This window comes from Bicyclus anynana, chromosome 22 (assembly GCF_947172395.1).
Source record: "Bicyclus anynana chromosome 22, ilBicAnyn1.1, whole genome shotgun sequence".
NCBI lineage: Eukaryota > Metazoa > Arthropoda > Insecta > Lepidoptera > Nymphalidae > Bicyclus > Bicyclus anynana.
The window spans coordinates 9,792,024-9,806,112 of NC_069104.1; the positions used below are offsets into that span (position 1 = coordinate 9,792,024).

Here is a 14,089-nt window from a genome sequence, read left to right on the forward strand (position 1 = left end):
CATCATGGTGACGTGACGAAATTTATTAAAGGCTTGTTTACCATAGCTTGATTAAAAGTCTTGACGTACATTTCTAAAAGACTTATTTTTATCATGAGATAACAGAGAGAGAACAACGTTTTTGTTATTAAATAAGGTCTTTAAAACTTTGTACCGCTTTTAGCTTAAGTTGTAGCGCTTTTTCGAATCATTACAATACGTATTTCAAAATTACATTACATTTAATATAATCTCATATTAATAAAAAAAAAATTGTATTAAGTATAAATCAACCACTCTACTGTTACTCTGGTACTGATTAAAGAAAACTGAAAATTGTTTGTCTTATTTTTGCGGTAGTATTTCTGTCAGTCCTCGTTGAGGAAAGTGAACTTCGTTCCATAAACAAATTATGAAGATATGTTCTAATTTGAAGGTAATCATTATAGCAAAACCAAAAGCGAGCTACAACCTTCTACAACTGCGGTTACTTGCCCCGTGGACATCGACAAAAACCGTGCAGCCTGCGCGCTTGCGTGTGTGCGTTACACCATGTACGGAGGCACGCACACATCCACAGCCGCATACCGACTGCGCTCGCGCAAGAGAAACTGTGTTTTGCATTCAAGACTCAGTTGTAAGGCAACTTTTAGGGTCATCAAACGCTTTATAGCGAACCCCTTTGTGCATTTACGTTGATTATTAACAAATGAAAACGAAATTTACTAAAACAAACACATAAATAACAACAGTGCAGTGTTTCAACGGACTTTTGTGTTATGTGAAGTTAGTTTTTGTTGTGTTCAAAACGTGTATGTGATGTGATCGGTGGCAGTGGTGCGGTTACAAATGTGCCATGGATAGATTGTCTTTCACATGAAAATGTGGGAGGACATTTTCTACGTGAAATCTGTAAGGAAAAAGTGCTGCGGGAAATAAGGTGAGTGACGTTGTCTAAACATAACCCTGCGAGTTCATGCCGTCATTATCAGTTAGCGCCAGGCTGCTTATAGGAGAGGGGATATGGAGCAAAGACCCACCATGCTGATCCAGTGCTTATTAACTGGCTGAGAGTGATAACATTTGACTCAAGTGACGATCACTATCAGATGTTATCATTATGATGGTTTCACGTGCTCTACGAGGCACGAGGTTATTGAATTAATATTTAAAAGGTCTTAAAAGAAAAGCTTAGTCTGGGGCTTAAACCTTGTAGTCCGAATTAAATAATGAATCCACATACTAAGAATTACCTAGTTAGAAGAAGAAAATTTCAGTGATACCTACATAGGATTCGAACTCAGGACCTCATGATCTATATTCTATATACACAGTGTAACCACTGGACTAGAGAGGCAGTTCGACTTCGTGCGACTGCGTGGAATTCCGTTTGAAATGCAATGTTGAATGTTGCTCCATATTCTTTACTTAAAGTCCATAGCTTCCCAAACTTTTATGCCTACATTTGAGAATATTTCATAGCGTTTAATTTATTTATATCACACAATTTTATGTCTGAATTTGAATTTTCATTTAATAATACTGATAATTCTAGAATGTAGACTTATTTAACAATGGATCCATTACTGACACGGTATTTGTGAATTTCATGCGAACAGAGTCGCGAGCGTTTTAAACGAAAAATTTCAAAATAAATAATGAAAAATTTTTGAAAATGGCGTGTGTACCATTTGTTTGTGTGAGTTTTCTTTACTATTTACCTATAGTGCAGTCAGTTTTTTTAGTTTATGGTAGGTATATTTTAATTTTTAACATATCTATTTATTTTGTTAGAATTTTAGTAAGTTTAGTGATCTACGTAATGCAGGCTGACCGGCTAACATGACGTCAGAAGCACCATTAAGGCTAAGTTACACGAGGACAGTTTCCCAAATGCCAACGAGCAATAGGTACCAGCTGTTAGGAAATCATCTTTGAAATTCGTGTTCGAGGGTTGATTATCGAATATGAGTGATTGTTATATTTAATGTAGACTCCATTTACCGCTACTACATTTAATGAAAAATCAAAATTATGTATAGTGCTTTGGTTAGTTTACCTTCCTTTTAATACAACGATTTCTTTACTTCATTTAACGATAGTGCCATAAAACGTGCAGTAACTTAAGTGTCGCTAAATTGAGTTTAAACTGTAAGCGTAACTAACTGTGGGAAATATTTTCATGGAGAGCTATCGCATATGAACTCTTACTCTCCTAGTGTTGCGTAATCGAACTATACGTTTATTTATAGCTTGTAATTTAAACCAGATAAAGGACGCAAATGTATGTGTTTGCTGTATATAATTTATAGAAAAATATGTAAAAACTTTGAAAGATATTCAGATTTTGGGTGCCTAAATTTTTTTACAACTTAAAAACTTACTAAGTCTTAGATTAGTCGTCAAGGAAGCCGTTATTTTTAGATATTCGCTATAGTGCGTCAGTATTGGATGGATGCAGAATTGCAGATCTGCACCGCTAGATGTAACCGCTAGATATATTTGTACGTAGAGTTACACGTTACGCATACAAACCCTTACTTTCATTGTGTAACTTAGCCTTTAAAACGGCTACTGTTTTTACTCTCCTTGTGTAAGTTAGCCTTTAAAGCGGCTACTGTTTGGAAGGCAGATAAATTCGATGCAATACCAGTTTGCGTGATCGGGCTATACGTGTATTTATAGCGTGTAATTTAAACCCGATAACGGACGCGGGGGCGGGCGTTTGTTGTTTTTAATTTGTGAAAAGTTATACACAAAATCTGGATCTCTTAATAACCTGTGCAGTTGGGCACCTGCTTTACATTATAAGTGTTACTTTTATCGGCATGGTTTATGTGTTCAGGCCATTTTTGGCCGATTTGAATAGAAAAGTGTATCAGTTCGTTGTGAACAGAGATTATGCATATTTAATCATCTTTAGATCGATTTTTGGCAATACACAAATAAAAGTAATATACCGAGTTAAAATATTATTATTTCAGTAAAATAAACTCTTAAAATATCTGACAACATACGATTTATATATGCTATGCGAACGCGGACTATGACGTCACAAATGTCAAAAGACTTCATTATCTGAACTCATTACGTCACTTTTCGAACGAACCAATAGTGGATGTGTTTCGATATGATTGAATTTCTGAAATATATATGCCGCTAAAATATTTCATGTGTGCTAGTTGTAAACATCGAATGTAACCTATCTACCTCTTTTTTCTTCTGACATCATTGGTTTAGGTTAATCCTAATTTATAAAACAGAACCTTAAACTAAAGAATAGACATTTTAAAGTCACAGACATTACTTTCCAACAGAACAAATTCCACGCTAAATAACGTATCCATTCCAGTCCACGGCGAGTCGTTGCGTGCATTTGTAGTAAATAACAATGTAAGTTAACGTACAGCATCTGCAATGCAAATATATTGTGCGTTTAGCCACAGGTTTAGCCCTTGAGTTGTTGAGCAGACACCGGCGTTTAGATGGAGTATTTCCTTGAATTTTCCCGCTAATTTTCTAACGACAGGTTCATTGAAGCAAATGACATAGACTCCATTCTTACATAGTCAGCGCCGGCCCGAAGTAAATTTTAAAATGGAGCGAGATCCAATTATGGCGCCTCTCCTGTTTGCTCCTAATAATACGCAGATACCTACATCATATGTGGGTAAAGTAAGAATGGAACGCGAAGATCTCGACCATACTCTGGGATCGTCGTCATCAACCCATATTCGGCTCACTGCTGAGCTCGAGTCTCCTCTCAGAATGAGAGGGGTAAGACCAATAATCCACCACGCTGGCCCAATGCGGTTTGGCAGACTTTACACACGCAGAGAATTAAGATAATTCTCTGGTATGCAGGTTTCCTCACGATGTTTTCCTTCACCGATTGAGACACGTGATGAATGAATTTCTTAAAATGCACACAACTGAAAAGTTGGAGGTGCATGCCCCGGACCGGATTCGAACCCACGCCCTCCGGAATCGGAGGCAGAGGTCATATCCACTGGGCTACTCTGGGATGACCAATTGAAAACCAGGCGCAGTACCGTAGATGGTACTGCGCCTGATTTTCAATTGGTCGTCCCAGAGTAGTTCATCTCATCACATCCCAGTGGCGTTGAATACCTTAGAGGGGCCCTGTATCAAAATTAGTTGGCGAACACAACACCTAAATATTGTCAACAATTCGAGTTTTGTGTTTTTAGAAGGTTATAAACTATATATACATAAATATATAATGAAATTAAACACAATATTGTGCATATGTGCGCTCAGTGAAGTTGCTAAATTCGTATCACTTTTTGTGATCATTTTACGTAACATATCTATTATCTATAGTATAAATATTATGACCTAACAAATGAACTAACTAAAAATGGCTATGTAGTTAGTCTGTACGCCGTAGAAGTGGGTGCGAGAGGATTACCAGCAAAATCTCTCTATAACTTGCTTAAAGACCTTGGCCTCTCTAGAAGTGCAGCTAGTTCTATATTAGTCGAGTATCCAAAGCTGCTCTAATAGGATCTTACCAAATTTGGATAGGTAGGGAGAAGACACGAGCAGAAAAGGGGAGTGTTGATCGATCGTCAAGGAATTCCTTAACCCTACATCCAGTAGTCACAAGTCCTGGACTTTGCTTGGTGTTTTTCTCTCTACCACGCGATGGACCCGGCACCTGCACTGTGAATCCATGGAATGCTAAGATATTCGTCTCTATATCATTGGCGGAAAATAAAAATACTAGGTATATTTCACTTTGTCTGTGACTAACATAGGTCGAAGTTGCAGAATTCAACTAGTACCTAATATAGGTAAGTGATTTAATTGAGTATCATGATTTCTCTACAAGTTTTCAATGTACCCTATTTCCCAGCAAACACGTTTATATGTATATTGGAGTGAAACCAATGAAGATATAAAGTGACAGGAGAAACTGTGTAATTATGAAACTTTTCATACTGATCTATTAATTGGAAATAACAGACATTTATTGCTGCGTAAGTCGGGCTACAGACCTTCAGTTCTAACTGTACAGTTTTATCTAATCGAAATTTCGAAAATCAAAATCATTAGAAATGAGTAAAAATTTCTGAAAAACTGTACAGTTAAAACTGACAGACATTACACACTTACTATTTAACAGAGGGCCTAGTGGCAGTTTGATACTGTTACCGTCACGTAACGTAAACGCGAATTTCTAAGGAATTGAAACAATGCCATCTAGTGGCACTACTGCACAACTGTTTCAATTCCATATAAAATTTGCGTTTACGTCAACGCGATAGTAACAGTATGAAAATATTGAAAACTCCCACTAGGCACACTGAACAGTTTAATTAATTTATAATTAAACGTCTGCATGGGTAATAGGACATTCAAAGGAAGTGCGTGGAAGAGAAGCTATTCTATACAACTAAACCGATTTTAATCAATTTTAATATAGAGATAAATGGAACCTGAACAAAATTTTTTGTCGCGTAAATATATTTTAGAGGAGATACATGGGTTAAAATTTTATAACAAAGTTTCAACATTTAATTTTATATTGTACGAAAATTAAAGCTTATGATTATGAGATAATTAAAAAAAATATTGTTATTGAAGAATTTTTAAAATTTCACATTAAATCATAATATAAATAGTTCAGAGTGTTTGAAAATTTGTTTAATACTATAAATCTAGATATTTTTTAAAAAAATATAGACGAAGAGGAGAAGAATCATAAAGCTTAATGTGTTTTTAAGAATTTTGAAAGTTTCACTAATATGGGGTTAAATTGCCTCAATTTGTGATTATGAAAGAGTAGGTATTGTAAACCGTAAGTCAATGGAAATGTAAGCCAACTTTCGATCAGTATACCGTCTTTCAGGTCAGCTGGCTTAAAACAATATTAACAAACATGTGTATTAATCTATACTAGTCTATACTAATATAATAAAGCTGAAGAGTTCGTTTGTTTGTTTGTTTGTTTGTTTGTTTGATTGAACGCGGTAATCTCTGGAACTACTGGTCCGATTTGAAAAATTCTTTCAGTGTTAGATAGCCCATTTATCGAGGAAGGCTATAGACTTTATATTATCCCTGTATTCCTTCGGGAACGAGAACCACGCGGGTGAAACCGCGCGACGTCAGCTAGTGTAAGATAGATATGTAAAACAAGCTCTATACATACTCAATTTAGCTCAATTGTGTTCAGGGAATTGGCAATCTCCTCTCCATCATGTTTCGTTAGAGATAACAAGGCGGAATTTGCATATAAGTATACTTAATCAAGATGAGTTGAAACAGACGTGGCATTCTTCATTGTTTAAACTGCATTCTGCGATTTGAAACTAATGCCTTTAGGGAATTTGGCATTCGTCTCGTCTTTATAAAATCGTTAGAGACAAAACTAGTTTTAGAATTAGGTGGTGACGTAATATTTAAATGTACTTGATAACTACAACGCCATCTGGCACCTATTTAGAAGCAGTGGACTAGAGTTCTCAATCTGCTCCTTAGACTAAGGATTTGTGTTCCTAAAGTGAGGCATTACCGAAATAAAGTACAATAATATTTGCTAAGACTTTATTCAATAACTAGCGGACGCCCGCGACTTGGTCCGCGTGGTTTTCTGTTTTCACAAATCCCGCGGGAACTGTCGCGGACTTTTTAGAACTTTTAAAGGGGAACAATTCTATCTTACATGATTATTGCGAAACTCACCGTTTACGCAGCGCACGCAGCTTAAGCTCTCAATAGGAAAAAATCCCCCGATTTTGAAACATTCTTCATTGATGCTCCGCTCCTATTGGTCGTAGCGTAATAGTATATAGCTTATAGCCTTTCTCGATAAATGGGCTAAGAATTTTTTAAATCAGGCCAGTAGTTCCTGAGATTAGCGTGTTCAATCGAACAAACAAACTCTACAGCTTTACAATATTGGTATAGATTTTCGCGCTTTAGCACGCTTAAAAGAATTATCTATCATCATCATCATTATCAACCCATATTCGGCTCACTACTGAGCTCGAGTCTCCTCTCAGAATGAGAGGCGTTAGGCCAATAGCCCACCACGCTGGCCCAATGCGGATTGGCAGACTTCACACACGCAGAGAATTGAGGACATTCTCAGGTATGCAGGTTTCCTCACGATGTTTATCCTTCACCGTTTGAGACACGTGATATTTATTTTTTTAAAAATGCACACAACTGAAAAGTTGGAGGTGCATGCCCCGGACCGGATTCGAACCCACACCCTCCGGAATCGGAGGCAGAGGTCATATCCACTGGGCTATCATGGCATGTATGCACAATACGTACTTATTGATAACGGACATGTCGCTCGACTCACATATGCCAGACTGCCAGAATACCGGAATGGCCGAGCCTAAAGGATCAGAGGCAGACCATGTTATCGGTGGGTCGACGACATAATGAATTTCACCGGCAAAAACTGGCTACTGAGGGCAAAAGACCGATCAAAATGGCAGCACCTGGATGAGGCGAAAGAAAAAAACAGTAAAAATCATAACACACTTATAAAATTAAATACTTATATAGTAAGTACCTAATCAATTGTAAACTATTAAGCAGAAATAAAACTCTTTTTTTATTTATTTTATTTATTTATGTATTGATATATGATTGATAGATGGGCATGTCAGAACAACTACTGGATCAGAAACGTTGACGCAAATCGTTTCTGATCCGTACAAATTATACACTCTATGGTATAAATGAACTGCTCCAAATATCTCTGGTTCTCACGGTTAGCGTGAGGTGGAAAGTAACGAGTCGGACCACGCGAGGCGAATTCTAATGTACGGACTATCAAAATAATTGAACTATTAACATGTTGGATGAACAGGAAAACAGTGGCGCTAATATGGTTTTAATAGATTTTAACTGACTTATAAATTGAGGGGTTATGATTTTTTTTTTATTATATCCTTTACAAGAATTGTATCGGCCACGGCGGCCAATCTCATGGTGAGATTAAGTAGGTACATGTTTAATCTCATCATGCAGGACATCGATCGTAGATCGTTAGATGCGCCCCGAGGCGTCGCGGGACCGTCATTTGTTTCGCAAATACCCATGGAAAGTAGCACCTGTCCTCTTTATTCGTGTTGCGACTTGTGTTTTTACATTAACAAAATGAACACGAAGACATAATTAAGGGACGAAACAAGAAAAAACAGTAAAATATTTTTTCTAGTCCACGTCCACTCACAGCATGCATTCGTTGCGTACTAAAGTAAGATGTGCGTGCACGTCTTTGAGTAATGACATAACATTGTGTGTTCTTTATTATGTAGGGGCCCATCTAATTATTTATATCGATGATGCAGGAGATATTAAAGAGCATAAGTGGGTGCGCAAGCACAGGTGTACTCTCTGTTTTCTCACTCTCATAATCTGACCGACCGAAGACCGAATGAAAGATCAGGCTCAGGACCGACTGTTTTACATGCAAAGGGGTGTACCAACATCGTCAATTTGCCAATTGCAGGCTTGTAAGAAAAGTCCCAATAACATATTTTTTTGTTGGCTTGATTCGAATCCTGTACCTCATTTTCCGTACCTGAACCAGCTTACCACGAAACCACTGAAGCAGTTATGATAATAATTACAAGGGATTTGAATAACATTCAATAAAATACTCAGTATTATGAGACGAATATCTTAGCATTCCATGGATTCACCGTACGGATGCCGGGTCCATCGCGTGGTAGAGAGCATTTCTCCGAGCAGAGTCCTGAACTTGTGACTACAGGATGTAGGGTTAAGGAATTCCTTGACGATCGATCAACACTCCCCGTTCTCTGCTGCCAAATTTAGTAAGATCCTATTAGAGCAGCTTTGGATACTCGTTCTAATATAGAACTAGCTGCACTTCTAGAGAGGCCAAGGTCTTTAAGCAAGTTATAGAGAGATTTTGCTGGTAATCCTCTCGCACCTACTTCTACTACTATTCACAAATTATTGCTGAATTTATTTTGGGCTTATTTATCTTGATTGGCTTGCTTCTAAAGATTTTGATATTACAACAAAGTGTATAAAATTGCATACACAGTCAGCAAAATTTACGCGAAAGTTTTCCTAGAACTTTAATCCGAGGAAATTTCCAAGTTATAGCTTAATATATAAAGTAATATCTCACAGCTTCCAAGAGTTATCTTAGTGATATGAAAAATTTCGAGTCCGTTACAAAGCTAGAGCTCTTGTACGTTAGCTGTGAAAGGGATGCAATTTTCTTAGAGTATTGAGTAGGTACTTATATTGAAAACTTTAGTAAGAATTCCTTTTTTTTTTTTTTTAATACACTTTATTTGTACACCACAAAAATAAAAGAAAACAAGCAAAACAGAAACACAAGAAAAAGTAGAATACAAAAGGCGGCCTTATCGCTTAGTAGCGATCTCTTCCAGGCAACCTTAGGCTTAGGAACTTATTAGGACAACTGTAGGTGGTGTGTACGTAATAATATTGTACATATACATACATACAAATAACTACACACTAATACATAAACCATAATACACAAATTATAAAATAATTATAAATATCATAAAATAAACTAATATATAAATATATCATTATGTCGTATGATAAATATTCTAATAAAATAAAATATGTAACTAGTGACTAAGATAATATGTCTTAACGGATTCCTTATCAATTTTAAATAAGTGAATAGATCTGTAAAGTGGTTATAAAAATATTTATGTACATAAATAATAAATAATTCAAAGAAATACAAATTTCTGAAAATTAAATACACAATAAATAATATAATATCTTACAAAAAGTCGTTATATTGTTTCATATAACAAACTAAGTAACAGTAATAACTAAATTAGTTCGAAAGATAACTACTACAAATACAAAACAGTTAAAATATTTATGTACAAAAATAATAAATAATTCAAAGAAATAAACATATTTCTTAGATTTGAATACACGATAAATAATATAATATCTTACAAAAAGTCGTTATATTGTTTCATATAACAAACAAAGTAACAGTAATTAATAAATTAGTTATAAAGATAACTACAACAAATACAAAACAGGTAATATCATCCTGTTCTGGATAATTTAATAAGGTTTAATGTCAAAATTAATTATTATCTGTTATGAAAGGTTGTAAAATTAGTTCTTTCTGCTATAAAACAAGTTAATACGAACAGGCTTCATGGTTAACGATCTTTGCCCCAAATTGATGAACGATGATTAAGTTACATTACATCCGCAGACTATAAAATGGTTTTCTAATATTTACCTACTTTCAAAAATCGAATTCACTTTCCACTCCAACGAGTAAAGTAGACTTTTGCACGCTATATATGTGTGCTACAATGCAAACTTTTCCGAGCTACTGAGATAAAAAATAATGTGTATTAGGTATATAAAAATGCTACGTAGCTTCAAGTTTTCTTAAGAGATATCTTAAGTTACTTAACTTATTAAATTTTGTTCCTGCATATCGGGTAGGTCTGAGAATCGGCTAACATCTATCTTTTATACCCCTAAGTGATAATTGGTTGCAAATTAATAAAATTATTTCAAGACTAGCTGACGCCGCGCAGTTTCACCCACGTGGTTCTCGTTCCCTCAAGAATATGGGGATAATATATAGCCTATAGCCTTCCTCGATAAATGGGATATCTAACACTGAAAGAATTTTTCAAATCGGACCAGTAGTTCCTAAGATTAGCGCGTTCAATAAAACAAACTATTCAGCTTTACAATCCTACTAATATTATAAACGCGACTACAGAACCGAATTAGATGAAATTAAGTATTAAGATATATTATAGCCTGGATTAACACAAAGGCTACTTTTTATTCCGAAATAATCCATAGTTCCCGAGGGATTTGTGTAAAACTAAATTCCACGCGGACGAAGTCGCAGGCGTCCGCTAGTATTAGTATAGATATCGAACAGTCGCATGATGTAAAATACTTGCATTCTAATGTCATACAGCGGTGGTTAAATCTAAAATGAATAATCACAATACAAACCGGATCCCGTATGCTCTTGGTCACATAAATGAAAACGTCAAAGGTTTCGAAGCCACCTAAAATATGTGTCTGCGAGGTCGTAAAGCAGTATTGTCCGTCCGTTGCCGTGAGCGAGGCGAGATACCTCCTCGTGTCGTTTACCGCAAACTTGCTACTTTCAGAAGAAAGTATGAACTTACATTTATTTATTACTAGTGGACGTCCGCGACTTCGTCCGCGTGGAAATCAATGTAAACTTTCAAGCCCTATTTCACCACTTTAGGGATGTGTCTTAAATCGTGCCAAGTTTCATTTGAATTCATTCAGTAGTTTCAGCGTGATGCCCGAATAACAAAAAAACACGGACAGGCAGACAAAAAATCGACAATTTTTTTTTTAACTTCAGTAGGCCCCCAATAATCATTTTCAAAATATCTTCAATGTACAAAATGTACAGAATTCGAATTATAAGTATCGATTCTAGCTGTCACTGACGTCCTTTATGCCACGCTAACGTTTGTTGTTTGATTAGTCTTTAAGCCCAGTAAGCTCTAGCTTTAAGTTGCATTCTCAGATCATTGCTTAATTTATCAGACACCATATAAATATTGGTCTGGCTAAAAACTAAAGCAGACGGTAAAAAAGCGTTGTTAATTATAAAAGTGGTTATATTTTAAGCAGGCATGTTCGATGGTGCAAATGAAACTATAAAAAGTTGTTAGTAATAAAATTAAGTTACAAGTTATCAACTTTATGTAGGGCATAAGTTAATTACGTAAAACTAGTATACAGGGTGCTCGGGAGTATGTCCCATAACTTCAAGAAGTTGACGAGTCCACTTAAAGGAGCCGAACTGTAAACTAATATTTTTTAACTAATAAATTAAATAAATCTTTATATTATGTTTAATACAATAATAATAATAATAATAATAATAATAAGCCGTTTATTCCCAAATCACACATACAAAATAATATAATACAAACAATTAAAAAGGATAAAGAACTTAAAAACTAACTTAAATTAACAAAACTTAATTCTAAAATAATAAATATTTATTGTAGGTTGATAATTTTCTAATTGTTTTATTTGGGTACCCATTTTCGTGTAAAGGCCTTCTCCATCGCGACCCAACGCTCTCTGTCTGCAGCAAGCCTCGTCCATGTACGACCTGCGACCTCTTCGATATCGTCTCTCCAACGAGCGTGCGGTCTGCCGCGCGGCCGGATGTGTTTAATACAAAGTAATTCAAATAATTCCGACTATCCATGTAACACACGAGTTTATATATCCTTGCATTTTAAAAAAGTATTTGTAGTGCTAAGACTGTCGATATCGACGAGATATTGCAATTGGCACTCCGCACTACTACTACTACTAGTAAGCTACTTCTTGATATTTATCAATGAATAAGTTTGGCTAGGTCATAATATAAGGATGCGATATATAAGACACTGTAGTCTGTAGGACTGCAGCAACGGTCTGACTGTTGACATGAAAGAGTTCAGTGTTTTTACCGGATGTTATCAATATTCTGACAACCAAATACAGCCGGTGACACATGGTCATGCCAGTGACGAACACGATGTCAATATACCAACTATTGCAGTAATCTAGTGTATAAATACAAGCTTCTCGTGACAGTAGGGCTCATTTCACAATTACAGCAATAACAATAGGGATTTTTTTTTTTTTTTACAAGTTAGCCCTTGACTACAATCTCACCTGATGGTAAGTGATGATGCAGTCTAAGATGGAAGCGGGCTAACTTGTTAGGCGGAGGATGAAAATCCACACCCCTTTCGGTTTCTACACGGCATCGTACCGGAACGCTAAATCACTTGGCGGTTCGTCTTTGCCGGTAGGGTGGTAACTAGCCACGGCCGAAGCCTCCCACCAGCCAGACCTGGACAAATTAAGAAAATCTCAATCTGCCCAGCCGGGGATCGAACCCAGGACCTCCGTTTTGTAAATCCACCGCGCAAACCACTGCGCCACGGAGGCCGTCAAAAGAGGTATTAAATGGAAGTAATTAATTGAGTGAACAAATTAGTGATTAAGTAAATCACTTGTGTGTGCATGTACATTACAGACACAATTTAAGATCTACGAATATTTACAAAAGACATATTTTTTACTCCGAAAATATTCATTTTAAAACACTATGGTTATGGAAAATACTCCCCAGCACCCTGTATATACTATTAATTGCCACATCACAGTCGCAAGTCTGCGACACCTAGCTTTTTATGCAGCCTCTAGCTGTATTAGGGGTAATTTTATTAAGTCCCGTAATAGTATCAAAGCGGTCATTTTATGTCACCTCTGATTTACGACGCGGAGCGGCATTCCAACCGCGTTGGATACTAGACTTGGCTTTTATGGAATTTCAAAGAAATCTAGCGCTGATTAGTTTTGTAATTGTCTAATTGTGTCGAATCATTGTAGATATTTATTGTTACAGTTGAATAAGTTTTTAATCCCATAAGACTCTTCATCATCATCACCATCATATCAGCTGATGGAGGTTAACTGCAGGACATATCTATATTATATTGTAGGGACTTTCCAAACATCACGTGCCTGAGTCGCTTGCATTTTCACTTTCCAAATATCTGGCCAGCATTCAGAAAACTTTGCGATATGCTTGAAGAAAAGTCTTCATAAGACCTTTACGGGGTTAAAAACGTTTTTTTTAGCTAGGTGCAATCTTATAAGTGTTTATGCATAATTGCATAGGTACTTTTTATACTACACTTATGACGGCCTCCGTGGCGCAGTGGTATGCGCGGTGGATTTACAAGACGGATGTCCTGTCGATCCCCAGCTGAGCCGATTGAGGTTTTCTTAATTGGTTCAGGTCTGGCTGGTGGGAGGCTTCGGCTGTGGCTAGTTACCACCCTACCGAAAAAGACGTACCGCCAAGCGATTTAGCGTTCAGGTACGATGTCGAGTAGAAACCGAAGGGGTTGTGGATTTTCATCTAACAAGCCCGCTGCCATCTTAGCTCATCTTTACCATCAGATGAGATTGTAGTCAAGGCCTAACTTGTAAACAATTTAAAAAAAAATAACTGTCATATACTTACTTCCATATGAAGCCACGGTCATGTCTC

The 14,089-nt window shown here is 36.4% G+C and overlaps 1 protein-coding gene across 2 annotated transcripts in view; it reads left to right on the top strand.

The window, feature by feature from the left end:
• The first annotated feature begins 570 nt into the window (after nt 1-570).
• LOC112053860 (F-box/LRR-repeat protein 7) overlaps nt 571-14,089 on the top strand; it is a 58,557-nt gene continuing 45,038 nt past the window's right edge. For both annotated transcript variants that reach the window (XM_052888440.1, XM_052888439.1), the window contains exon 1: nt 571-919. The gene's annotated coding sequence lies outside the window, so the exon portion shown is untranslated. The remainder of the gene's footprint in view (nt 920-14,089) is intronic.